General features: G+C 47.3%; 1 long non-coding RNA gene across 1 annotated transcript; it reads left to right on the top strand.

The window, feature by feature from the left end:
- The first annotated feature begins 248 nt into the window (after positions 1-248).
- LOC134474131 (uncharacterized) lies at positions 249-26,798 on the top strand. Its single transcript, XR_010044758.1, has 3 exons — positions 249-1,940; positions 13,654-13,766; positions 14,253-26,798. It is a non-coding gene; the product is annotated as an uncharacterized LOC134474131 (long non-coding RNA).
- Positions 26,799-27,705: the final 907 nt, after the last annotated feature.

Genomic DNA, 27,705 nt, shown 5'->3' with positions numbered 1-27,705 from the left:
CAGGCCAACTGTGACAGCTCCAGTTGGGCTCTTAGTATGCACAGCCCTTCCCTAAGCTTCCCAGTGGGAAGATCTACATGAAAAATTAATCATGTATTTTTTCTCCTCCTTTTCTTTTTTCAAGTGAAGAAATTATTTAGGGCTTTGGGGAAGAAGGGGCAGCTATTTGCTATGCAGTGGCTCATCCCCCTAGCCATCACCCCTGCCATGTTCAGCAAATGATTCTTCTATTCTTTTCCTGGCAGGTGGTCTCCAAGCTACATGTGTTCCCGCATCCAACGGTGCTCCGGGGAATGCAGCGTGCTGGTGACGGCTGTTTCTGATTACTGCCGTGTCAGGAGGCAAAGGAAGGAGCCTCTGCCAGCCCGGTGTGCACTGTGGAATCACCGCCGCTCCCAGCTAAGGCTGGCGGGGCCTGGATGCCTGACTGGTCACTTGGGAGGGGAGACTTGCATTCCCCAAACAAACTCAACAGCTGAGTTACTGACATAAGTCCTTACTAGCACCTCGCATGCTTTTAGTTTTGTGCTAAACTGGGAAAGGAGACACAAGCAGTGATAGCGCATGTTTCAACCCTTTCGGCAACTTATTATTGATGGGGATGAGGACAAAGAAAGCAATGACAAAAAGCAAAGATCCGTTTATCCATTCAATGGCATTGAGATCCACCCTGCTAGAGTTTGCAGTCTAATGGGAGAGATGTCAGTCAAATACTGTTAATAAATGGGTAGTTAGAAATCACAGCCAATCCTGTGAAAGAAAATACAGAGGTTACTGGAGCGGACACAGGGATCTGACTTGTTCTGGGGTTACAGGAAGATTCCTAGATGAAGTCCTACAAGCTTGCATCTTGGAGATGCAGAGAGGCTGAGTCCAGGCCGTGTTTAGAGTGAATGCACAAGCTGTGTGGACAGATGGGAGAGTGGAGGAGATGGATATTGCATCTGACTTCTAAGTTTCTAGCCAGAATAACTGAAATTGAAGGCGCTATTGTCAGAGCATTTGGGGCAGGGAGTCAGCGTGGCAGGGGACACAGATGGAGTGACAGGAAATGCTGTGCAAGGTGGGTGGTGTGTGTGGAGCCCGCTGAGCGGTGTTCGTGGCTAAGACTCTCCAGAAAACGACACTGTAGGGAAGGGAGGACCGGTGCAGGTTCTCAGCCTCAGACTGCTCATAACTGGGGCCCCGGAATGGAGAGAGAACGAGCCCCAGTGGGCACCCTCTGGGTGCCTGTCTGTGTGAGGCATTTGCACACTGCTGTTCTGTGGGGTGACCCAGAACTTACTCTTCTGCAAAGCATGATGTGTGTGTGTACTCTGTGTTGTGAGGTGTGTATATGGTATGTCTGTGGTATGTGGTGTGAGTTGTGTATGTGTTAGGTGTGTCCATGGTGATGGTGGTGGTGGTGGTGTGTGTGTGTGTGTGTGTATGCATACTTCTCTGTGGTATTATTAGGTCCCAGGGCCTGTGATGGCCCGTGGCAGTCAGGAAGAATGGTTCCTCCTTCTACTTCTCTTGGTCTGGCCTGTCACCTCTGTCCTTGTCTATGTCCCATTCTCTTGCTTCCCTCTGTTGATGCTGGATGCTTCCTTCTTTCCCCACAGCCCGGTTGTGACTTTTTAGTTCCAGACCCCAACATTAGCTACCCAGCCATTCCTGAGTAAAGATGCAAATCCTCTGCCCAGCCACAGAGCACAGACTGTGTGTTGGGTCTTATTTTTCAACACTGGGGTGCAACTGATATAAAGCATAAATGTCATGAGCTGACATTTTCCTGGGAGAGACATCTACTCAGTGAAAAAAGGCAGAACATTTTGGATGGCTGAGCAGCAAGGAAGAAACCTGTGATGGGCTGGAGAGAGATGTGGTGGACGCTTCCTTCGGACCTACTGAACAGGAGACCTCTCCCTGGTCAAGAGCGTGAAAGCAGAGAGCGCGAGGTGAGGGAGCCTGCCGGGCGGTCAGGAGATGCTGGGTAACGTGCGGAGGCCTGGCGGCAGGCAGGGGTGCCTGTGTGGAGTGCTGAGGAGCCCTGAGAGAGGAGCTCGAGGGCCACACAGCAGCCTGCTCTGCATTGCCCCCGGGCGCCCAAGAGGCAGGATACAGGAGTCGCTGCAGCACCTAGCGCTGCTGGTGAGAGGTCTGGAGCTGGGAGTCGGCCCAGGGATGGATGTGAGGAGTCAGGGGTCTGGACCAGCTAGCTGCAAGAGAGGAGGTAAGAAGAATGGTCAGATTCCAGGCAGATTTGTGGGTTTGACTGAGACACCCCACCACTGAAGCATCTAACTGATTTGGTTTTGGAGATGTTTTATTTTAACTCCTTCAGATGGAGAATCCTGGGGCCCGGCATTTAGGGATTATCTGAAAAGGGAAGGGCAGGGCTGAGCCCCAGAAAGCAGCCCTCAGGCAGGTATGTGAGGAAAGAGCCTCAAGGAGAAGCCTGGAGTGTCCCGGGTTGCCCTGTCCTGTCACTCACCCAGGCTCACCCAGAAATGCTCAGGACACCCTGCAAGGGAGGTGTTTTTATTCCAGTTTTCTATTTAAGAACCCTGAGGCTCCGAAGGAAGGAGCACATTGCCCAGGGCCACATAGTAGGCCTGTGCTGTAACCGCAAAGCCTGGCTGCAGAGGTGGGAGTCACTATAGCCGCCCGAGTCAAGGACACAGGGACAGGGCTGCACATTTGGGAGCCATGGTGCCATCTCCCCGTGCCTGCCTCCAGAGTTAGAAAGCAACCCGTGCAGCAACCTGACGTAGGGAGCCCCATGGTGATGGCGGCTGCTGTGATTAACAGGACACAGGCCCTGGGCAGGCCATTTGCTGGGAACACCCAGCTCTCATGAAGCAGTTTGTCACTAGGAAGCAGGAGCAGCAGTGGACACCATCCCCGTGGGGGCCACAGCGGTCTGCTCCCTTCTCCCTCCTGCTGGGGCCAGGGCTGTTTCCCAAAGCCCAGTGACTTCTGCATTTCTACCCTGGCACCTCTCCCCGCCGGGCACTGCGTTCCTCTTCCTACAGAACTGTGAGCAGATGTTTTCTTACAGGAATTTGAGCAGAAACCATTCATAATTACAGAATTTAGTCAAGTTCTAGACTACCAAGTTGATTCCTTACTTTCCAGACTGAAGTACTTACACGTCCTTCTAGTTTGCTTTGTAATAGGAAAAAAAGAAAAAGCAACACTGGAAGCAATTTTAATTCTCACAAACCCAGGGGGAGCGACGCTGAATGGCCTGTCCCTCTTGTGGCCTGGGGTCAGGTACTGTGCACACACTCATTTTTAAAAAGTTGCGCTAAACATGGTCTAGCTCGGAATTCACATTTTAACAGCATAGCCGTTGTGTCCATCCTGGATGGTGGACGAGAAAGGAAGTGAACTCCTGCGTTTCTACAGGAACAGTGAGAGGAGGAAGGACCCGGTAGAAGACAGCGCTGGTGACTGGCTTTCATTTTTGCCTGGACCACAGATTTAGTGACCTCTTTTTCCATTTGATTGCTTAGTTTGGACCTTACAGCAACCTTGAGAAATAGAAAGAGCTAACATGGTTGCATACATTTTCATGCACAGGACACATGAAGCTCAGGGAGATTAAATGATCGAGTAGAAGACACATAACCGGTCGCTGAGCGGGTCCTTGCTGCACATTATTATTTTGTAGACAAGGGCTTTACACAGGAATGACTGTTGGTCCTTTCTTCATCGGGAATTTTGGACTCACCCCAATGATTTTGGTGTGGAGTGGGCAAAGCAAGTAGAAAGCAATTTAATGCAGGCTGACTTTTGACTGTGATTTGCAACAAATAATATCATAATGGTACAGATGAGTGAAGTTTAGGTTCATTGCTCCAGGGTTGCAGCTATGGTTTTTACAAACTGGGATGATGACCTGATTTATTCATATATGGGTTTTAGTCGTCCCACTAGTGTGTGGTTGCAGAAATCCACTTGGGTAAGCTACACAGACAGATTGGTTGGAAGTCAACCAGGCAACTTGGAAATGCAAGGAATTTGATGTCCACAGTGGTGGAACCCGAGCGACCAAAGGGGTGAAAAGGCAGAAACCGCTCATGGAGCACCAAGGACAGCTGCTCGAGTGAACAAGAGAGGCTGTGCCTCTCCTAACCAGAGTCCCACACTTCCTGGGGATGGTCAGCGGCCCACCAAGGGACCCACAGACAGGAAAGGAAAACAGAGGTTTTAGCTACTAAAAGAGAAGGAGGCGGGTTCTGAAAAGTCAATGGCCGTCTCCCACCCGAACTGCCTCACCTCCATTCAGTCCTCCAGTAAAGGGCAGTTTTCTCAGCCCAGGAGGTCCGATGGAGAGAGGAGAAAGGTCTGCCTGTCTTACCAGCTGCAGGCCCAGAGCAAGACTGTGGGGTTTGGAGAGTGTCCCAGACAGCATCCCCAGGGCAGAGAGCGGGTGTCTTTGGGATGTGTCCCGCTGAGTTATGAATCAAGTGAGTTTGGATGAAGTTGGTGAGCTGTGAGTGAAGATGAGCCATCCCCGTCAGCTGCATGTGGCCCCTGTTCTGTAGGATTTGGGATGTGACCACACTCAGGCAGAGCATGTCAGGCTCTGGATTTTATTAGGGTCACAATCATGTTTATGATCAAAAGCATTGGAAAGTGAGAAGCCTACAGCTAGAAGGGCTGGCAAACAATTGTTCTAGCTCTAGATTAGTCGCTTTAGTTTTTTTGTTTTTTTTCCTGTAAGGAACATTGAAAATTTACTTAAAATTCCTCCAGAAAGCAAAACCCACTTGGATGGGCCCTAAATTTCCATGATTATGATTCACTTGTAAATAGTTCATTATTTTCATTATACAATAAGAACTCAAGTGCATCATTTTGTAGCTAAAGAAATCAAAGCATAAAAGCTTACTTGGACTGGTGCGTAGTGTTATGTAGACGCTAACACTTCCATCATAGTAGCTAACTTCTGTAGGAGCATTTACTTCCATAGTGACCCTATGAGCCAGTCTACTCTTAATCCATTTTACAGATGAGAAGAGTTTACGGCCACACAGGTACACAGTATCCCGAACTAGCCTGTTGACCGCAAAGCCCACACTGAGTACTAACCTTGCTTTGGAGACTGTGAACCTATTATTAACCGCTGCTGACCTGTACTGTGACAGGACCCCTGACTAGGTCTACTTACTCGGAACACTTGTTCACAGCGGCTCCAGTGCTCACATTCCATTATGATTAGAGAGCTAAAAGTCCACTGGTATGCAGATGAATCGATGTTTCATTAATTAGAGTTTGCTAAGGAATTCAAAATCTTTTGGGGAAGGTAGCATGTGTTAGACTCTGTGTACACAAGAGTGAGAAAAAAATAAGATCCTTGCCCTCAAGGAAGTTAGAGTCTGACAGAAATGTCAGGTGATAATGAAATAACTGCAAAATGACATAAAATTGCAAGGTACGATAGTAATAAATTCTTTTGATGGAAATTGTAGCTGCAGTGACAGGCTGAGGGAGGGGGAAGGAAGGGAACCCTTAGGCATCATGGACTCTGTGGCACACATTTGTTAGTGTCCTGTAGGGGCCAGAGCTTGGGTCTGTGGCTTTGGAGGGTCTCAAGTTGGCGAAAACAAAATCGTTGCTTTCCATGGAGACTCGGAGAAAACTGCAGACACGGTAACCATAACACTGTACTGTAAGAGCAGGAACAAAGAAAGACGCATGACTACAGGATGCTGAGAGCTTACATTCACTGCACAACTTAAAGTGCTCTGCATGAAGGAACTCATTAATCTCCAAAGCGAGGGAGGTAAGGGCTGCTGTTTCCCCGCGTGGATGGGGAGGGGATAGCGAGTGGCCAGGTAAGGAACTTCTGAGGTTGTGTCCTGACCAGGAACTAAGGAACAAAGGCAGAGAGCTAGAGGCACAGGCAGGGAATGGCAGGACGGGGGCGTGAGTGGTTACAGTGGCCATGGGCATTCAGAGAGGGCATGTGGGCGTCTGCTACAGGAGGAGCTTCCTGGAGGACAGAGAACTCGGTGTTGCCTTGAAGGGTAGAGAACTTAGCAAGCAGAGGCGGGGCTGTGGCACATGCCCAGGTGGGACTGTGAGGTCAATGTAGGTTGGGCCCAGTTCTCCTTCGGAGCTGCAGGGCACATGGCTATGGCTCAGCCTCCTGGAGAATGCATTTCATTTGCACTCCAAGAGTCCCGGGGAGTTAGGCAGAGTCAGGCCTGGGAAGCACCACGTTTCCAGGAAACCCTGGGTGAGGTGATCCTGAACAAGTGTCCAGGAAACAGTCCTGTGGAGCCAGTTGGGACCATACAGTGGCAGCTGGGGCTGAGAATTTTGCGGTGGGAAGCAGGAGGTGGATCACCCTCCTGTGGAGCCGCCATCTGAGCCAGGCTCTGGGAAGATCACTCTGGATCACATGTTGGGGTTCTCAAGAGCAAAACCTGAAGGAAAGGAGACTGGCTGATGGCTACTTAATTCTCCATTCCCATTTGTATGCACTGGGGCAGCGGCTGTGAGTGGGGCCAGAGAGCCTGCTCGGGTCACTGGGAGTGGAGTCAGCAGGACACAGTGCCCAAATGGACTGGGAGGAGACACTGTCATCTCACAACTCTTCCGGAGCAGGAGGCTGGCCCGTCACAGCACACTGTTGGCAAGTTTCTGCTGTGTAAGGGGGGATGAGGGAAGCGTTGTCTGGCCAGGAGTGACTTCCTCCTGGGAAGAAATTTCCCAATTATTTTAGAAGCTTAACTAGCATCCCACAGATCTGACTGAAAGGGAAGGCTCTTTTGTTTGGTTTTGCTTTTGTTGTTGTTTTTTGAGACAGTGTCTCCCCATGTAGCTCAGGCTGGCCTTCAGTTCACTATGTAGCCCAGGCTGGCCTCAAACTTGCAGAGATCCAGCTGCCTCAGCCTCCTGAGCCCTGAAATTATGAGTATGTGGTAGGACACCAGGCTGCGGTGGTTCTTTGCAGGATAAGAGAGAAAAGAAGGTGCATGACGTCAAGTCCAAGATGGAGGCAGACTGCGAGCTGAGTGGTTTTGCTTTGGCTCAGAAACAGCACAGTTTTGTCAAATAACAATAATGTCAGTACTGAAAACAGTTAAGAGCTACTGAGTGCTCAGCGCAGGGAGCTGGTCAGAGCTGCGGGGAATTCATCTCAGGCACACCATTGCCTGAGGCTTCTGAGCCTCCCCACCCCAACATATGAAGAGACCGAAGTCAAGAAAGCTAAAGTAGTAGTGGAACGTGAAGTTACATGGCTTCAGGCCCAGCACTCCGGGAGGCTGAGGCAGGAGGACTGCAAGTTCAAGTTCAGCCTGAGCAACTTAATGATTTAGTAAAAACTTGTCTCAAAAAAAAAATTTTTTTTTAAAATGGGAATTTAGCTCAGTGGGAAGATGCTGGGTGCAATCCCCAATACCACAAAAACAAACAAACAAAAAAAGGGAGACAGAGAGAGAGAAAAGAAAGGAAAATGAAGGAAATGAAGAAGGAAAATGAAGTTGCTGCCCGAAGTTGCATGGCTCCTGATGGCAGCACCCAGGGTCTTATGGGTGACCCTGCCTGTGGTGCGTGCAGCTTGGGAGGGTCACAGGGACCCAGAGCCAGAGCACCCTGGGTGTAATCCCAGTTCTGTCACCTGAAGAATCACCTGCAACAAAGCCCATTCTTAGCCATGTGCAGTGCTGATAGTGGCCATTGCTGTCCCAACCCTGCTGGGCAACTGGAAAACTCAAACAGGAAGCAGAGACGGGGTTAGTACCACGGGGTGCCCTTCCACGCCTGCTCCGGGCTCACCACGCCGTCCGTTGTTCACATAATGGGCAAAATCTCCAAGGGGTGGGGAGGCGCATGGCTATGTGTGTCACGGTTTGTGGCACTCGTGGCTGACAGAACTCCCACAGGTGTGCACGTGATACACGATCACGTGTGGTTTATGTGTGGGTCTTGTCAATCACTCATCCATCTGCCCCAGCACTGTGCTAGAAGCTGCTGATTGGAAAATAATTAAAGGACACCCCAATCTTAAAAGCCTAGGACCTGGAAGGGAAGATGGATATGCATTGGGTGCCTGAAATTGCACCTGGCAGGTGTCACAAGGTTCTTGGTGGCTGACCTAGAGGGAAGAGGAAATACAGAAAATGCACCCGTTAACCGTCCTGCACTGCAGGAGCAGGGGAATGAGCGGAACGATGGAGGTGGCCTTTTCCATGAATTCTAAACCTGGAGACGGCGGGTCAGTAGAATGTCATTTTGAAAATATCTAAAGGACAGAAATATAATGATAATCAGCAGGGTGCATGGACTTACCAGATACAAATCATTTAAAATGGAAACATTTTCCTTCCATCAGAAGGTAACTGGCTTTGGCTTGGGGCCAACAAAAAATAGATTTGGAGGAAGATTGTGGCTCAATGAAGAAATAGCTCTTACTTTAGTTTCTTCCGAATCCTGACTTGGGGAATCAGTAAATGCATTAGTTCTTCTAAATTAGGGGGGAAAAAGCAATGGAAAGGGAAAATTGCATCTCTGTTGGAATTTGTTTATCTTGTGAGCATAGTTGTGCTCACCTCTTTGCCTCCAAAGGTGAAATTCTTTCATGGAGGCAAGGGTGTCCTGGGGCTCCTGGGGCACGGAGGAAGGATGTTTATTGATTGAGTTCATGCATTTTACAAGGGGGAAAATGCCCTGGATTGCTCTAAACCTGTTTTATGGTGTAACTTTTTTTTACAGCACAGTATTTCCTTCTGTAGTGTTAGCTCCATGTAGCCTGGTGGTCTTTAGGTGCTTCAGGCGAATATCAACTATTTTGATTTTCTAAACCAGACACCGAGAAAATTTAGAGCAGATGTTCAAGCCTCCTCCACATGGGCTCCCACGTCCTGGCCCAGCCCTGCTCTAGGGCAGTATCTTGAGGAGCACCCAGTTCGAGTGGAAGCTTTCTTGCCAAGACAGTGGCAGATATAGCAGGACCTCGGGTCACTCTGGTGCCTGCCAGGGTCAATTGTTTAATATTGCACTGTCTGTCTGATATATGACTAGGAGGATCTGTCAGAGGGCATTTATCCTACCTTACCAGTGAATGCAATAAAGCCCATGTGAGTCATGGTTTGTAGCACTTGAGTTGACAAAATGTCCATGAGGCTGCGTGACCTTCTACCCATATGGTACTTACATGATTATTTATAGTTTACGTGTGACTCTCATCACTTACTTGCTCATCCAAAATGTATTCAGCACCTGCCACTTGCCAGGCGCTGTGTTAAAAGCTGCAGATATGAAAATAATCAAAGACACTCTCAGCTCTTAATAGCGCAGGCTCTAAAGAGGGAGGATCATGAGTTCAAGCCCAGTCTGGGGAACTTAGGGATTCAGTAAGACCCTGCATCAATCAATCATCAGTCAATCAATCAGTCAGTCAGTGGCTGGAGATGTAGCTCAGGGTAAGGACTGTGGGTCCTCTTAGATTCAATTCTTAATAAGACAAGAAAATAAGATATAACATAAAATTTAAAAATAAAAGCCTGAAGTCTAGAAGGGAAGATGGCCCAGTGTGACAACAGAAAGACAGCAGGGAGAGGTATCACAGGAGAAAGTGAGTAACTGCTTTTTGGGGTCACAAAGGACTTCTTAGAAGAAAGAAGAGTGTGTGGGATCCTGTCACTCTCTGTCAGTGCCCCTGGGGGCAGTCCAGCTTGTGAAGCCCTTAGGAATGAGTCCTGACCACTGAGACTGGACGGGAAAGGAAAAGAACCCTCACCAGCAGAAAGGGGCTGGACGCCCGGTGTGGACAGATGATAGCAGAGTTTTACCTCTTGAGTTCCCAACAGGATCTATATTCCTTGAGCTGGAAGCCTCGCCCTGAATTGGTCCTGACCCCCTTCCCATCTCAACAGGAAACAGGGTCCCACAGTGCACCCTCGCTGCCCAGTCAGCTCATACAGTCAGCTGCAGTGTGTGACCCTGGGAAGCAGCTGCCAGCACAGAATTTCCCTATGAAGAGACTGAGGGGCTAGCCTTGGGTCCACCACCTTTGTCCTGTGTGCGTCTTTTCATCAGGAGCTGCCCTCCTTGTCTCCCTGACGGAGGGGCTGTCCTGCGGGCCAGCAGGGTCTACTTCGTGGTCTGTCCAGGTTCCTCATCAGCTGCTGTAGCCAACCGGGCTGCATAGTGATTCATATCGCTTAGAGCTAAGACATCTTTCAACACATGGGAACTGCTAATGTGGGGAGCATCAGACAATGTACTCGCCATTAATTAAAGTGACAGGGAGCTGTTCAGCTCTCAGCTGCAAACTTCCCTGTTAACAGACGATTAGGTATTTGGAGTTGTCATACCTGGACTCAAGGGAGACTGGGAACAGAGACAGAACTTGAAACAGGGATGACCCTGGGGAGCAGGGAGTCCTTTGGAAACAATGCTCCAAGCTGGCATAGGCCAGGGTCAGATGCAGTGTCGCAATGGTACTTCTATAGCTCCTTTATAAAAGGAGAGAGCAGATGGCTAACCAGGGATTGGGGAAATGGAAGTCTGATCACAGATTGCTTTGTGTTATTTGAGTCACTTGGGGCAATCTGCTGTGTGTGCCTCAGTTTCCTGGTCTGTGAAATGAGTTGGCTTACATCATCTTGGGAGGCTCACTCAGGGTGTCATGTGTTCAGAGCTTCATCTGCTCTCTCATACATAAATGAGGGATGGACTTGATCTCTAGGTCCCTTCCAGCTCTGCTATCCAACAGCTGCTTTGAAAAGTTATGATACAAATACTGGTTATTGTTACTTTTATCATTATTGATATTATCCCTACTGGTAAACTAAATGTTTTGCTAAGGTAGTTAACAACCTGCTCTTCTGTACTGGCCAACCCTGAGTGAGCAGCAGGGAACAGAATGATCCAGAATTTAGGGTGGCTCAAGACACCTTCTCTGGGGAGGAAAGGTAAGAACACTTGCATGGATAGGATGACTCCATAGCAAAGTGAATCATGAAGGAAATTGCCACGTTCTCCTGTCAACAAATGATTAAAACTCATCAGAAAGAAAATAAATAAAAAAAAATTTTTTTTTTGCTAAGAAATAAGTATATAAGGATTATAGTAAAAAAGCTAACCTGGCTTTTTGCTGGAACAATAAAAAAATGTATCCTCTAAGTGAGGACTGTGGAAGGGTACAAAGAGGAGGGAGACTGGTCCCTTGCAGTCACACTGGCCAGCAGGACTTCTGAGCGGGAAGCACCAGAGCAAAGTTAGACAAAGACATGAAGCAAACTCTGAGAGCTTGAGGGCTGCTCCATGCTTAGTGGGCAGAGAGTGGCAGGGAGTAGTCTGTGGGGGTTGGAACAGAGATGTTGGAAACCAAATTCACGGGCTGCGAGGGTTTGAATGCCCCCCACCAACTCATTTGTTGCCATGTTGAGGTGTTGAGAGGGGAGAAGATTCATCTGACACAGTGTTAGAGGTGGGGCTTTGAGAGGGGGTTAATATTAAGCGAGCCCATGGTGGGGAGGCTTTAACTCATTGGCACTGTGTCTGTACAAGACGGGAGGAGAGACCTGAGCCACGAGCCAGCCTTCTCACATGACACCTATACCACCTGGGCCTTTGCTTGAGTCCCTACCAACAAAAGGCCCTCACCAGAGGAGGCTGCTTAACCTGGAATTTTCCAGACTGAGCGAATCCCTGTTCTTTATAAATTACTCAGACTGTGGTACTGAGTTATAGCAAGAGCAAGCAGACATGGACATGGAACTTGAGGTTCAGGAACACACAGGCAGCAGCCCGATGCAGCCTTGCTGGTCACAATAGAAACAGCAGCCCAGGGCAGCAGACGAAGGAGGAGGCCCAGGGCTGTGCTTCTTAGGCACCCCCAGAACAGAGCCCTCATAGCTTTCTTAAAATAGGGAGCTTATTCCCTGTGATGACACCTCTATAGTGTCCACTTCATATTCAGGAACTTGGCAAATTGAGGGCTCCTAATCTATCAAAAAAAGAGGCATCTGACCTATGGAATTCTTTACCAGTGATGGGAATGGCCTGGTTGGTCTTCGAGGTTTTCTCCTGTGATAGACAGGATGAGCAGGGCTGGCTGAGAAACACGAGCTTAAAGGCCAGTTGGCCTAACCGTTGAGTCTTGGGACAGGTCCCAAATTCTCAGGGGCTCATGGGATCAGTGTGCTTCTGGATCAAGAGGAAGGAATCTAGAGGAAGAGCTTTGTCAGCTGAGTTTGTCACTGGAGATGGAAAAATGCTTCCGATACAGCTTCTCCACTTACTGGCTCCATGAACTGCGTTTGCTTGTTTGTAAACGGGAGATGATTTATAGCAGCACTTGGCGCACAGGGTCACTTTGAGGATGAAATGGGGCGCGGTGTGCAGTGTTTATGTCGGTGCTGTGCTTGCAGGGCAAGGAATCCTTATTCGCTCCTCTTTATCCAGTGGTTCGGTTAAGCTACAAAGCTTGGTCATAAGGAGACTTTGAAGCCTTGGCAAAAAGTCTCTATTCTCAGCACCCCGGTGACTGTCCCTTCTGAAGAGGTTTTAAGCAGCCCTAGGTCAGCTGTTGTGCCCAGCAATTTCCAAGGCATGACACATCTTTACAGAGACATTTCAAACCTGTAGTGAGCTGCTACAGACGGCAGCCTCTCTTGACCTCCGATTTCCAGGTCTCTGATGCAGGTAAATGAGAAGCGCTGACCACGGCTGTGAGCCTCTCAGAGACACCTCAGGGATCTGCCTCTGGAAGTGGCTCTGGTCTCCCATCCAAGTGAAGGTGGCCTCCCTGGCCAAGTGTCTGTGTCACTGAGGACAGAAGGTGTTGTGGTTATATCTGGATGTCCCCCAAGAGCTGTGTGCACTCGGAGGCTGGGCCGCTGAAAGGTGACATGGGTGCTGTAGCTGAAGGTGGTGTTAGGAGGTGGGACCCGGTCAGAAAGGTGGTCCCTGGGGCGTGACCTGGTAGCAGTATCTCCTGGGTTCTTCCCTTCACTCTCTGCTTCCTGGCTGCTGTGATGGGAGGCCCTTGCATCACACTGTGTCCATCTGGCTGTGGACTGGAACCTACCTGCCAGCCAGAGCTCCATGGTGGGGATCGGTGGCGTGCATGTTGTTGCCGGGCCTGCCCTGAGTCCTTCTTGTTGGATGGACCTGAGCTCTGAGCAGCACTCTGCATGGTCTCAGGGAACCTCAACTTACCCAGCATGGAAGCCTGGCTCCCCTCTCTTGGGAGGTTCTTTGGGACGAACTCTGCCCAGTGACACATTCTCCTGATTTTACCTCCCCAGTCCATTTCCTTCTCCTCTGCTCCTCAGGGTGGCCCACACCCCGAGTTCTGCTCACAGTTCTTTCTCTCCTCACCTTCTGTCCTCACAGCCTGCCGATGCCACCCCAGGGTCTGAGGTCACCCTGCCTGTGTCCTGAGCCATGTCCACATCTGCCATTTCCTACTCAGATAACTTCACGAGAGGCCACATCTGGGCCTCCCACCCAAAGTGCCCCAGACCAAACTATGTTTTTCCTACATTTTGGAAAACAACAACAAAAACCCACCTTTCTCCTCCTCTTATGTTCCCTAACATGATCTTGCTCAGCCTAAGACCATTTTTAAAATTTTTCATTTTACCAGTTGTCAGCTTAAAAAGAAAAGTCCCCTGACTAATTTCTTCACTAATCTTTCAGAGAAGAGGCCTCTGATTTACAGAATTCTTCACCAGTGAGGGGAAACAGTCTGCGTGTGCCTAAAGGCTTTCTCCTGCGGTGGACAGGATGCAGCAGGGCTGGCTGAGAAACAGGTGAGTTTAGAGGCCGCTTGGCCTAACTGTGGAATCCTGGGCGGCCCCGGACTCTCAGGGACTACACCAGGGTTAGCAAACAGATCTGTTCTCCTCTTTCCATTGCTCAGTAAACCCCCTCCAGTTTATAGGAGAAGGGCCAAACTCTCTAGCATGTCTGTCACATTTTGACCTTCATTTCCTTCTGTGCCAGTGACTCTCAGCCATTCTTTCCCCCAAACACACCTGAGGGGCCAGGAAAGCCTCATTTCTTTAGTTATCCCTACTGAGGAAGGTGAGGAAAACCTCCTCGGTGACATTTCAGTGTCTGGGCTGGAGGGAGGGAAGGGCCAACGTCCCTGCTGGTGTGCCCGGCAGACAAGCTCCTCCTGAGTGTGTGACATCCTCCCTCCTGTTTCTCCTCAATATCCTGCTCCATTCTGAATTCCTTCAGCTGCAGGACTCTGGTCATATTATTTTCTTGATTTGGGACTTTCTCTCGTCCAGCTCTGTTTGCTGCCGGATCTCAGGGGCTACGCTGAGACACACCTAAATTAAGTAACTCTCTGGAGAGTCACACAAGATCGTGTCTTAGGCTGGGGTCCTCTGGGACAGGGGCTCCCAACCTCTGACCTGTTAGGAACTGCGCTGCACAGCAGGAGATGAGCAGCAGCAAGCAGGCACAGCTTCCCTGGCTGTACGGCTCCGCATTGCTCCCCTCACAGTCTGGGCTCCGCCCCGTATCAGAGCAGCACCAGCAGGATTCATCTCGGAACTTGAACCCTTTTGCGAACTGTGCATGTGAGGGATTTAGGTTCCAAGAAGCTGATGCCTGAGGACTTGTGGTACAGCTAAGATGGTGATTTAGTGCTGGGGAATGCAATTATTATGTATCACAAGCATAAACTAATACAAAAGAGAAACACTCTTTCATTCTGGTCTGTGGAAAAATTATCTTCCGTGAAACTGGCCCCCAGTGCTGAAAGTGTTGGGGTCACTGTTCTAGATAGCAGTGCCTGTGGTCAAGATGAGCTGCTGCTGCTTTATGGGCAGGAGGAAGCCAGGGGAGGAAGGGGGGGGATGGGCAGAACTGGTGGAGGTAGAAGTGAGCTGGGTCACACCTGGGCCTTTGGCCTTGCTCCAGCTGATCACATGGTAGGCGAGGGAAACAAGGAGAGGCCACGGGAAGGAGAAGTGAAGGCCTTCACCTGCCTGACCCCTTGACTCTCCTTCCCTGGTCACCTGCCCCACACCAAATGGGTTGTGCTTTCCAGTTCCTTAGTGGTCACCTCAGGAGCCAGATTCAGTGCCTCACAGGGTAGCCTGCATCCGATTCTGTAAGGGGACGGCTTCTTACCCGGTTCGGGATGCTGGAGTTTCCTTAGAACTGGCTCCTCGGTTCTTTCCATCCTAAACAAAGAATTGGTTCAGACAAGTGCAAATAGTAGCAGGGTTTTACATTTATTAAGGAAAGGAAGAGAAACAGGCTCTGCAGCGTGAGTTTGGGGCAAGGAAACGCAGGAAAAGGAGTTCACCCTGCAGCATGAGAGGGGACTGCTGTGGAAAAACACAGTGGCCAAGAGCTCAGTGTTGATGCCCTTCTGTACCTCCTTCTCCCTAGGCTGACGTCAGGGCTAGGCTGTCCCATCTGAAAATGCTCACAAGAAATGCACTGCAGGGCTTTGGGAATTGCTCTGTGCATGTGTCCTGGGATTTTGCAATTAACAAGTCAGGCCCGCTTCCCCAGCCAGCTTTGCTACACCCTAATCTCCTGCCTCCAATGACTCAGGTGAATAGCGTGCAGTAAGTGTGGTGGGCATGATGTATATTCCTGGAGATTCCATTTGTACTGGCTGCTAAATAAAATCCCATAGATGAGAAAGCAAAAATATATACTAAATAGTAAGGTGGAACCCAGCCTCTGAAGAAAGGCAGTCTGCAGGGCCTGTCTCAGAATATGTACCCCCACAGAGGACTTCAGTCACGAGGGGTACACACAAGACTGTTCGCTTGTGTTTATGTGGAGTCGACACCAGAACATGCCCCCAGCTCTCTGTGCGGAATGGGTTTCTTCCTCCCAAAAGGGCTTGAGTATCTCTGGAGCTCAAAAATTGAAGGCATCTACAGAGAGACAGAGGACCCCCCCCACCCCAGAAGCCTGGGCTGTGACTGCAGTGTGTGGTTTGGGGACAGTCAGCACAGAGCCCAGGAGCAGACTGAGTATCCCTTAGTGAGTCCAGGAAGGCAGAGTCCTGGCGCTAGACCTCCAGCCTTAGGGACAATGGCCAGTGAAGTGAGGGCACTGGGCACAGGACATGTGCCCAGCAGACTGTCAGTTTTTCTACTCTATTGACAGGAGTACGTATCAAGATGTAGCCTGCAGGGAAAATCTGCAGTTTTTCTTTCTCATATCTGCCTGCTCTATTTTTATGACTACAATTAAAGTTTGAGATTTAGCCTCTCTCCTTCTAAGGCTATGTATATTAGTCATGGTCCTATGAACTGAAGATAATAAGAACTTTTAATGCCTCTGGCTATACTGTGCATATCTTAGGGTTTTCAAGATGAAAACAAGATTTGAACCCATCTAGTTTTGGAGCTATGAATGTAAGGCTGGAGCTGCTGCAGCCACCTTGCTACTAAGGATAAAGAATTTGTTTGAAGTATAGCTAACTGGCAGAAGCAACATGGACAAAAATCTAATGCCTTTGAGCTCTGTATTAAATCATGCCTGAGGTCAGATTTTCTTGTGGCTTTCTCAGTTTTATGAACTATTTTGCTTCAACCACTTGAGTTGGTTTTTATGTCATTTGCAGCAGTTTTAAGGACCACTTGCTCCATAGCTCATCTGGACCTGGTAAGTACTGTGCCTCTGTGACTCACTTTTGTCCATTTTGTTTCTGATTCCTATTGCTTCTCCCACAGGGACATGAAGATATCGATTTCATACACTCAGAGATTTTCCTATCTGAATAGCAATTTGGCTTTGTTTTGTTTCTACTGTGAAGAAGTAAATGTACTTTCTGATTTTATAACTTGGTCACTGGGAGCCTGGTTTCTCAGGGAATGTGCAAATTGGGTCTCTCGTTTAAAAATTGAAGTTTAGATTCCAGACTGCGGGGGACTGAGCAGAGTGATAAGTAGAGTCTCTGGGCCTTTTCCCTTGGAGAGCAACCTAGTCATTGTGCAACCGTGTGAGCATCAGAAGCACCATATTCCCTTGTCCTTCCAGTGACATCTGCAATGTCCCCTCCTCTCCCATTCACTCATTTGTTCATTCAGTGATTGCTTACCTAGCACTGGGTTCACATGGTGAAAAAGCTGAAGTTCCCGCCCTTATTGGACCTACGTCCTCATGTGGGGTCACGAGCAATAGCCAAGATAAATATGTGATGTAGAAATATGTGATCACTCTTTTTAGACAGGGTCGCAGGGCTGTGTCTCAGGGCTGAAGATCTGAAGAGAATGAGGACAGCAGCAGCACCTAGGTGGAAGGAGCAGCTGGTGCTAAGGCCCTGGGGAGGGAGTGGGCCTGGCAGCTGAAGGGGCAGTGAGGAGGTCAAAGGGCACACGGGCGCATAAGCCCCGGGTGAGGATGTGCAGGAAGAGTCTTAGCACAGGGACCTTTCCCCTCCTGCAAAGAGAGGACCGACCACATGACAAAACTCAAAGACCCATGTCCCTGGGGGCCCAAGAGTCTCTTTCTGGGAACTGAGAGTGCAGGGCTGTGCTTCCTTTATCCTGGAGACACAGGATTGTGGAGGGAAAGCTCGGGACCAGTGCTAGCAAGGGGCAGACCCTGAAGGTTTAGGGGTCAGAGGTTTGGAGGTCTTGGACCATGGCACAGAGCGCAGCAGCGATGAGTCATCTGGAGACCCTTGGTGGCAAGAATGGCCAAGAGCATCTAGATCAGCAGCTGGGAGGATGAGCAGCACCAGATGTGTGCCACTACCTGGGCCCGCACAGAGACAGTGGAGCAGAGAGTGTGAACGGAGCCCGGAGCAGGCTCAGAGACTGATTAGGGGTGGAAATTTTCCTCCATCCCTTTGAAGATTCTGAGGGACACATAAGGCACAAAGGACTGAGAGTCACCATTGTGGCAGTAGAAGACATTGCTCTAGTGACCACGCTACAAACTATTAAAGTGACTTTGCCTTGGGTAGGACCTATAGGTGTTCCGTTCTGTAACTGTTGTCCCCCTAGGTCCATCCTGTCCACAACAGCTATACCCCATCCCCTGCAGGTGTTAGTAGTGCTACGGTGGTCTCACTCTGGGTCCAAACCTTTTAGTTGTTTCTCTTTTTTGGCTGTGTTGTGTGTATATCCCAAACTGAGCAGGTCTCTTGCTGGGCCCTACTGGTCAGCTCTATGTTGTCACTCCTTACTTGCAAGTTTGCAGACAAAATGTTGTATTCCCTCAGTCTCTCTGTCCACAAATGTTTACAAAGATTAGGCTTTAATGTACACAGATTTTCTGCCTCAATTGTATAGCTTAATCAGTTTGGCTTGCTTTATTTCTTTTTTATGAGGTCTATTGTCTTCTGGTTACAAAAGAAATACATGTGCATTGTAGAAGGCAATTGATTTTTCTGGAGCTTTCATTTTGCATTTGCATTCCCTATGAATACTTAGCTGGGCAATTTGGGAGGCGCTGGAGGGGCGGCGGGCCTGCTTGAATGCAAATGCGACCCCAGCAGCCCTGCTGGTGAGGGGCTGGCGGAAGAGGCCTTGCAGCCCAGGGCTGCCTGGAAGGCTCTTTCTCACTGTGCAGACATTCTGCCCTTCTCCTTGTTTTTTGTTCCTCCCCTTCAAACAAGCTTTTAACAACAACAGCTGGAATTAAAAAGCATCCATTCATCAGAAAATACAGTGCAGCGGGCCTTAGCTGAGACTGGTTTCAAGCTTTCCTCACACGTGACGCATGTGATGTGGAGGGCTAGCTTGTTTGTGTAAAAGTGTGGAGTTCATCTCTGCGTGGGTTAGACGGGATTCTCCTTTAGGTTTCTCAATACTCAAGATATTAGATTTATATTCATTGGGTCAAAAGTGGGAAGAATTAGGTAATTAACCAAACCAATCGTGTGAGGCGCATGAAATTCTTGTACGTTCTTCCTCTTCCTGAACTCATGAAGTGCTGTGCATCATTAAAATGACAGGTTCTCATGAACACCTGGAGAAAGAGATAACATTTGTGGGCCATCCAGTCTGTGCCATCCATCTCCCGTAACTCCTCCTCTTCCCTAGAACTCCACATGGGAAGTTTTGTGCCTATTTTCTAGATGTCCCCATCGTATGAATGAAGAAAGTAGGACACAGAAAGGTGAAGGATTTGCCCAAGAATATTAAAGTTATTCACCAGAGCTGCTGTGACTTTGGCTAAGTTCTTAAATATTATTTTAGGGCTAAGGCTAAAAAAATTGCATCTTGAGTAGGGTAAATTAAATCATTACATTGGTTCATTCTCCAAAGGTGCTCATTCTCTGTCCAGGTTTTTTCAACTTTTTTTCAGCTCCATTTTTTCCTCTTAAGCCCTTGAGCAGCAGTCGCCCAGGAATTGACAAACTCCTCAGTGCAGGTCTGTGTGAACATAGACAGAGGAGCTCCAGGAAAACCTCCTGGCCAGGCTGACGGGGGTGACAGCTTGGTAATGGGTCTCAAGAGTATATATACAAATTAAGCACCTCTCATTCCTTTGTTGCAAAAACATCAATTAAGCTTGAATAATCCATAGGTTTTCCTATTTTAAATAGAAGAAAATCAACACAAATTGACTAGATTGTCTTTTCCTCTAGCTTTTAATCATTAATCCTCTTCAAACCTTTCCTGCCCTTATCCACTGCTCCTCTCTAAGGAAAAAAAAAAAAAAAAAAAAGAAAGAAAGATAAAGTTCAACATGCACACACTGCCATTTCTGACACCCACTGGGAACCTTTACTAGGCAATTTGCTTGGTCTTGAGCATAATGAATACATGCGTTCGATGTTTTGGAGAGGGGGCCAGTCTGGTATGCTGACGGCCAGTGAAGAGTTTATTCTGGCTCCTTTTACAGTTGGCCAGATGATGGCTTTGACCTCACAGCCTGCTCCCTGGCTGGTGCCACTCAGCACTGGGTGAGCGCTGTGGACGCCGCCATCAGATGTAAACCCGAGGAACCTCATTTGTCTCTGTCAGGCTGCCCCTGTAATATATAAACTAATGCCAGCAAGAACCTATCCATGTCCCTGTCCATGTCTCTGTCCCTGTCCCCAATCCTGCTGCTTCAGGAGTGGGCACCTCATCACTGGCTGGTAGGCTCCTGGCTGCCTGGGATGAGGAAATCTTAGGGGCACGTCCAGCTCCTTCTTTGCCTTCCGGTTGGGGTGCATGCAAACCTCCCAGCAAAATGCCTCTGCTTTCTATGCGGTGGTGGGTTGCTGAGGACCACACAGGTGGTTTCTTTCTTGCTCTCTCATCTCAGCATGCCAGGGGGAGGGACGGGAAGCCTGTGAAGCCCTTGTTGCATAGAGCAGGAATATCTTCAATTTCGTTGGTTCCTTCGGAATTGCTGGCCTAAATTGCTGCATCAACCACACTTCTTAAGAGGAGAGTTTTCTTTTCTTTGCATGCTCATCAGTGCACAGTATTGTTAGGCTTTTATATCTGCAGAATTAACAATGTAAAATGGTATATCATTGCATTTCCCAATCCTTTTCTCCACTTTTTAAATAAAATCAGGAGAATAGATGCCTCAACCTGCCAAAATGGTCTCCTTGTGTGCTGCTTTGTCTTCTTCAGAGTGGAAAGGTAGAGCACTGGCTACCAGTTATGTTGATCAGCTATGTGAGTCTTTGTTCTGTACCTGGATGCTTGAGATACCTCTTCTAAGCTTGAAGAATTTTCCATACTATGTGCCTGTCTGCCTAGATAGAAACCAGAAACTCCCTTTCCCAGGCTCCCCAAAGAACTAGAATTGAGGTCAGCCTGACAATCTGTCAATCAGACATGGCAATGTACAAACATACTTGGCACAGCAGGAATCAGCTGCCGTGTGGGCTCCAGTCTGAAGGGGAGTAAAGGGACATCCAGCTTCTGGGGGCCATGGTGACGGAGCTGTCTGGTAGCCATGGTAGCTGACATGAGTGTGTTTGCCCTGGAGTGGTCTAGAGGTATGTTTGTTGGTTATTCCAGAATGCAAGCCTGTCTCTCCACTCTCTGGGCTGTGCTCTGATCCATCCTTTACATGATGCCTCTGTTGCTTACACTTCCAGAGTAAATGCTCCTTGTGACCAAGAGATCCATTATCACTCTGTCTGTGAGTGCCTCACATGCCTGGCTTTACCCTCTCACAAGCACCCCACAAAGTAGACATCATTGTCCCTGTTTTAGAGATGAGGGCACCCAGACAAGGCACGGGCCAGGGAGAAGTGTGGCAAGTTTTACCCCAGAGCTGGCTGACTGCAGACGCACCCTGCTCTGCCCACCGCTAGCTGCTGCCTGCACATCACATGCTTATTTTTTTCCTTCTTCATGGCCCTTGTCATAGCCTGGGGTTTTTATTCATTTCCTATCACATCCAACTAGCCTCTCAGTTACATAAAGAGCAAAAATCTCTTCTTGTGCACCACTGTCATGTCTGGCCCTACTCAAACACACTAGGCAATCAGTGAATATTGGCTGGATGAATCAATGAACCTGATGTAGCCACCATGGATATTTTTTGGGAGAGACAATCCTCCTGCCACTTCTGAGCTCAAAAACACTTGGCACCATTCTTGTCTTTGTTCTTTCATTCGATAGCCACACATTGAGACATCTCAGGGCTCCTAGAACCTAAAGCCTGCTTTTCCTATATTCTGTATACCTTAGAAATCCTTTCAGTGTGCTGCAAGGCCTGTTCTCCGCACCTGCATCCCACAGCCAGGAAAGTTCCAGAGTCCCTTGGGCCAAACTATAGGCCCATGGCAGGGCTGGACAGAAGTAGGGCTGCAGAGGTCCTCGCGGGTAAGGTGTGCCCCCTCCATGCCGCTATTCCTCACAGCCCTCGGGCGCACCAGTCTCCACCCTCATTGGGGACGAGTTACAGAGCCAGGCTCTCCTCAGCTTTCCACCTATGAGAGGCTGGTGACCGGGTCACCTCTGTGAACACTTGTCACTGGACAGCCACTCTATGTCTAATCATTGGCTTGAGCTCAGATTTCTTGCCCTTGTAACCTTTCCCATAAATTCTCCATACTGTGTTTTCTAGGGCTAGGGTTTCATGACCACTGGCTTGCAAGTAAATCAAAACCAAAGCTAATAGCTTTGGGCCCAGGCCCTCCTTTAACCAATTCCTTGGAGATGGTTATTTTGAGTTGTCTCTTCTCTCTTTCCCTCTTGTTATCTCTCACTAACTCTCAAGGTCCAGAGCAGAAAAAGAATTAATTTACTGATTCCCAGAATAAGCCAAATTGTAAGACCCTGCTCTGATTCCCTCTTCTTAAATCCACTCACACAATTAAATCATGAAACTGGAGCAAATTTAATGGATAGAGAGAACTCAAGGGAAAGGACACTGCGAAAGGCAAAGGCGTGTGACTGAATCTGTTGATACTTTAGCTTTCCTTAAACTGTCACGTGGGGCAGCATGGACTTCTCTTGTCTCTGGGGGATAAGTTTGGTCCAGTATCTTTAGTGGCTGCCTGAAATGTGAATAATACCAATATATATGTCTTTTCCTATACAAACATGCTCATGAGTATGTTTAACTTACAAGTTAGGTACAATAAGAGATTGGCAGCAATAACAAATAATAAAATAAAAAGTTATAGCAATAGACTAATAAAAGTGTTACTTTCACCTTTTTACCCGAAAGAAGCCTTGCGTGGCTTCTTTTTGGCACCTCCAAATCACTAACATCACCACTCTCATGATTCAGAGCCTTTGTTAAGTAGAATTAGCTTTGTGCTGCCACCTCAGCTAAACGATAACCAAGAGGGTGTGTGTGTTATGGCACACAGCGGGTGCCCACAGGGATGCTGTACAGAGCAACGATTCACACTGATAGGGGGAGGGGTGGCTGGAGATTTCATCATGCTACCCAAGCCGGTGCAATGTAAAACTCTTGTTTTTTCTGTTTAAAATTTTCAGTCTGAAATTGACCCCAAATCTCTGACAATGAGGAAAGCGAAACCTTGGATAAGGGGGCTGTTGTAGTCAGAGGTTGTACACAGAGAACAATTCAGGTTAGGACATGGAGTTTATAATATTTTTATAATGGTCACCGGAAGTTAACACAGGAGAATGCAGGAAATCTATCCGCAACACCAACGACATAGATTATTTTTCAAGAGTCTAAACCCCACGGCAGTGTCCCACATGAGTCCAGATAAAAACCCAGAGCTCAGGACAACGCCTCCACGAGTCCAATTGGAAGTCCAGAGCCCACAAGAAGGACTCACGCCAGTCTCTTTTACGGATCCATGCCGGGAAGACCCAAGGGTCAGCGGTGGAAGCCAGAAAGTCCATGCCAGCAGGATGAAGGAGCTGTACTGGTGGGATGAGGGTTCTACACTGGAGCCCAGAAGTCACACTCACAACAAAGAGCGGGGCTGTCCTGAAAGGCACCACAGCTGTCCTTTTCGACACGGAGGTCCCGAGCTCCTCCTCCGACAAGCTCAGTCGGGTACGTGCCAGGAAGCAGTGTGACGAGTTCATCCTAGAGACCAGGCAGCACACGTCTTCCCCTCCAGAGCCAGGAAGCAATGCTCGATGTGAAGACCAAAGCTTCTCCAGGAGAACCAACAGCTCAGACAGCAAGCAACTCATAGGAGAACCCACAATGTCTCCTTAACAGCTCAACCCTCAATACCTCCCTTCTTCTCCACCTATTTATCCTGGCAACCCTCCTCAGGTGGAGCATCTTCTCTCAATGCATGCTGATGTAATCCAGCTGGCGTTAAGTTGACCACTAGTTATCAAACCATAACAGAGGCCTTGATGTGGTCCCTGATGGGGCCAAAGACTTGCAGAATTATCCAAGTTTGATTTGAATCCCTGTTTTACTCCATGTGTTGGCTGCATGACCTGGGCGAGTTCCCCAAGCTTAATCTCTGTAAGAATCAATTTTCTCATTTGTAAACAACTCTTATGGGGTGTAACGCAGTTTAGAGATAATGCATGTAAATCACTCACACAGCCAAGCTGGAGCAGGGCCTTACTCTAGAGCCTGCCGTTCCCAACTCACCGCCCTGCCAGTGTACACACAGCACACATACACACACACACACAGAGGCACTGATGCACGCATACACCACTACATTACAGAAACATACACACATGCCCTCTACACAGTGCACACACACAGATACCACACCCACACATATCACATACACACAAATGCTCACACATATCATACCACATACATGTACACACACACCATACCACGCATGAGCATGTACACACTTACACACACATATACACATTGTAGGCTCCTTCTCATCCACTCAGCTACCCAGTGAAATAAGAGAAAAATCTGTTACAACTTGGAGACCCATTTGGTTTCATTGGGGAACAAAAAGGATGCAATTTGACAATTCTACCTAAAAGGTTCAAGGAGGTAAACAGGGAAAATTATGAAATTGTAATCAAGAGACAAGTTTTTAAAAAAGACTAACAAAAACCCCTCCACCAATTTCTCAGACTAGGATTGGAAGTTCCATTAAATCCAGCTCTTCCCCTCCTGGGTATTTTCCCAGAAAACCTGATAAGGTCATGTCACAGTGACATATGTGTACCCAGGTTAATAGCATCACAATTTGTGATAGCTAAGTCTTGGAAACTACCAAAATGCCAATCAACTGCAGAGTGGATGAAAAAGATGTGGTATTTTTGGCCCCTTCTGGGAGAACATGGCGGCCAGATAGCAGCAGCTATGGAGGCTCTCTGAGAGACCCAGCTTAGAATCCAGGAATGGTGTGGCATGAGGAATCCTAAGCAAGAGGAGATATAGCCTGCTGACCCAAGAACGAACTGGGCTGAGAGAAACCAACTGGGAATGCAATCCTGGTGCTATAACAGGAACAGATAAAGCCTCAATGTGGAAGCTGGAGCCTGCGCCATTGGAAGCCGCGATTTGGGTTTCCTGCCACCACTGCTGCGTCTGAATCGGCTCGGCAGGGAGAGAGATGCAAGAAAGCTCTGAGAACAAGAATCGGTGAATGGAGTTGAGAGCGGAATGGGCAGGGAGCCATGCATCGACCTGTGGTGAGTGAGGGAAACTGGGACTCTTTCACGGTCTGGGAGTCTCCAACAGAGGACATTCTGGGATCGGGCAGACTTGCTGGAACAGGGTGCTGTAGTGCTTCACTCACATATCCCCCTCTCAAGTGTGATTGGTGAGCAGTGCCTAGCCTACGTGACGCTCCTGGCTGAGACCCAGTAGGCTAGCACAACCCAGATCCCAGCACCTGAAGGTGCACGCTAGCGGTGAGGCCTTTCGGTAGGTTGACCTGGAGGGGCGGACCCCACATAGGCTGCCCAGTCTGTAACTCCCAAAAAAAGTAATAAGATTGGATGATAGGAACAGCTATTTTGGAGAAAATGACGTCATAATAGGTAATGCTGATTTAGTATCATCTTGTTTTGAAGTCCCATCAAGCTTTTGTTCTTCTGTCTCCATAGGTCTTCACATGTTATATCTTATTGGATTTTATTATATGTGATAGTATAAACAAAAACTTTTATAGGCAAGGAGATTATACAGAAATCATTGTTCATTTTCTGTTAGTTGATTCTACATACCCTGTAATACTGTCATTCTCTTGAATGGTTTTACATTGTTTTGATATATTTGATGCTACAGTATATGAAGTTATACTCAAAGATTTCAAGGAAAGAGACAATATGGTAACTCCTTTATGTCGGGAATATCTTGTGGTGAAACACCATTTTGCTTAAATGATCATGTTTTGGATCTGCGCTGTTTTGTTGTTATGCCCTCTTTTATCTCAATCTCCATTTTATTATTTACTTTTTTATTTTTATCTTTTTAATTAAGGGAAAAATAAATTTAAAAATAGCAGGATATATTATAGTAACCCTCTTTGATTTTCTATTAACTTGATTTGAAGCCCTGTATTGCTCTCACCATCTTGTTTTGACTGATGTTCTTCTATTTTGTTTTGCTCAATAGTACCAGGTTCGAAAGTTTAGTCAACAGCTGTGAAGATAGTGGGATTCATTATGACACCCATTCTGGTTGACTATTATCTACTTTTGAAGACCTGTAATGTCCGCAATGTTTTGGTTTTGTTGGTTTCGTTCTTTACTGTTTTGTTCAATTTTATTATAACTGATGATATAGACAATTCTATTTGAGATAGCGGGAGGCATTATGGTAACCATTGTTGATCACCTTGTATTATGTTTTTACATTATCTATTAAGTCCACCCTTTTGATTTGACCAACTCTGTTCTTTTATGCCACATTTGGTTTTACTCTCTTCCAAAAAAAGTAATAAGAACTGTGGGAGTAATAAAACCCAAAATGTGTAATAGTCATTGTACAAAAGAGAGGAACAGAAAGTGCTCTAAATGATATAACTGCATGTATATTTAAGTGTATAAGATAGACAATGATATTACTGAGTTTTGTTGGATCACTGAACAGAACTGTTTGCAGTCTCACTGTTTGAATGTCCACTTTATATGCTTTAATTTTGTAACTTGAACAAATATTTCTAAGATGACAATATGTAATCCATTAACTAGTGATTTCCTGTTTATTTTTTTCTGAATTTCTGTATAACTTGTACCCTTTTTCTGCTTTTTTTTCTTTTTCTCCTTAAATAAAATTCAAAAAAAAAAAAAAGAAAAGAAAAAGATGCGGTATTTTTATACAATGAAATATTACTCAGTTATAAAAAGGATGATTTTGAGGCCTTCATAGGTAAATGGAGGCAACCTGAGACTATCCTCATAAGTGAAATAATAAGAAGCATATTTATGAATATCACATTGTATCTCTAGTGTAAAAAGTAATAAGAACTATAAGAGTAATAAGACCCAAAATGTGTAATAATTATTGTAAAAAAGAAAGGGAAAGAAAGTGCTCTAAAGGATATAACAGCATGTATGTTTAAGTGTGTAGGATTGATAACCATATTACTAAGTTTTTGTTGTATGGTTGAACAGAACTGTTTGCAGTCTCACTGTTTGAACATCCACTTTTATGCTTTAATTTTGTAACTTGAACAACTATTTCTAAAATGATAATATGTAATTTATCAACTAGTAATTTTTTAGTGTTTGTTTTTTTGAAATTCTGTATTATTTCTACCTTTTTTTTTGTTTTGCTTTTTTTCTCTTTAAATAAAATTTTAAAAGAACCCCTCCACCTATCAACCTTATTATTTGGTCATAGTCCTGGCAAAAAGTCTTCAGAAGCAGCAGTCAAACTATTGCCTACACCTGCGAGGGTTCTGGGTGGTGGCCTGACTCCCCTTTCACGGGTAGCTTAAAGCTGGGTCTGTATGTCACCAGAAGGATAAACTCTGAGCCGTGACACTGCTTTACTGTTGTAGAGCGCGTGCTCTCCCTCAGCGTGCCTGCAATGTGTAGCACATGACTGCGCACTAGCAATTGGGATACATCTTAGTTGAGCAGACAGCCTTCTGCTTTTGCTAAGCCCCAGGAGCTTTGGCAAAAGAGAAACTAGTTTAGATTCACACTGACTCACGCTTTTAGACCCAACTCCCTAACCAGGCCATGAGAAAATTACATGTAACCTATTTAGAAAGTACACTGTGTGTTGCATGCAATGGTCTCAGGGTGCAGGAAAAACAAGCTCCCCTTTTCCAAGGGGGATTTTACTACCTGAGGACCTGTGGGTTCAGCACTTTAAATCTTCCCTCACAAATTCGTATGTATTGGATGCTATTATTTTCCCTTTCTACAGATGATAAATCCAAGTCAATGACCTGCTCAAGGTAGCACAGCTAATAAG

The sequence above is a fragment of the Cavia porcellus genome, unplaced genomic scaffold, assembly GCF_034190915.1.
Source record: "Cavia porcellus strain 051 isolate PalLab524CR breed Dunkin Hartley unplaced genomic scaffold, mCavPor4.1 scaffold_31, whole genome shotgun sequence".
NCBI classification, from domain to species: domain Eukaryota; kingdom Metazoa; phylum Chordata; class Mammalia; order Rodentia; family Caviidae; genus Cavia; species Cavia porcellus.
Note: the sequence above shows the minus strand (reverse complement) of the source record. Positions and strands in the feature narration are given on the sequence as shown.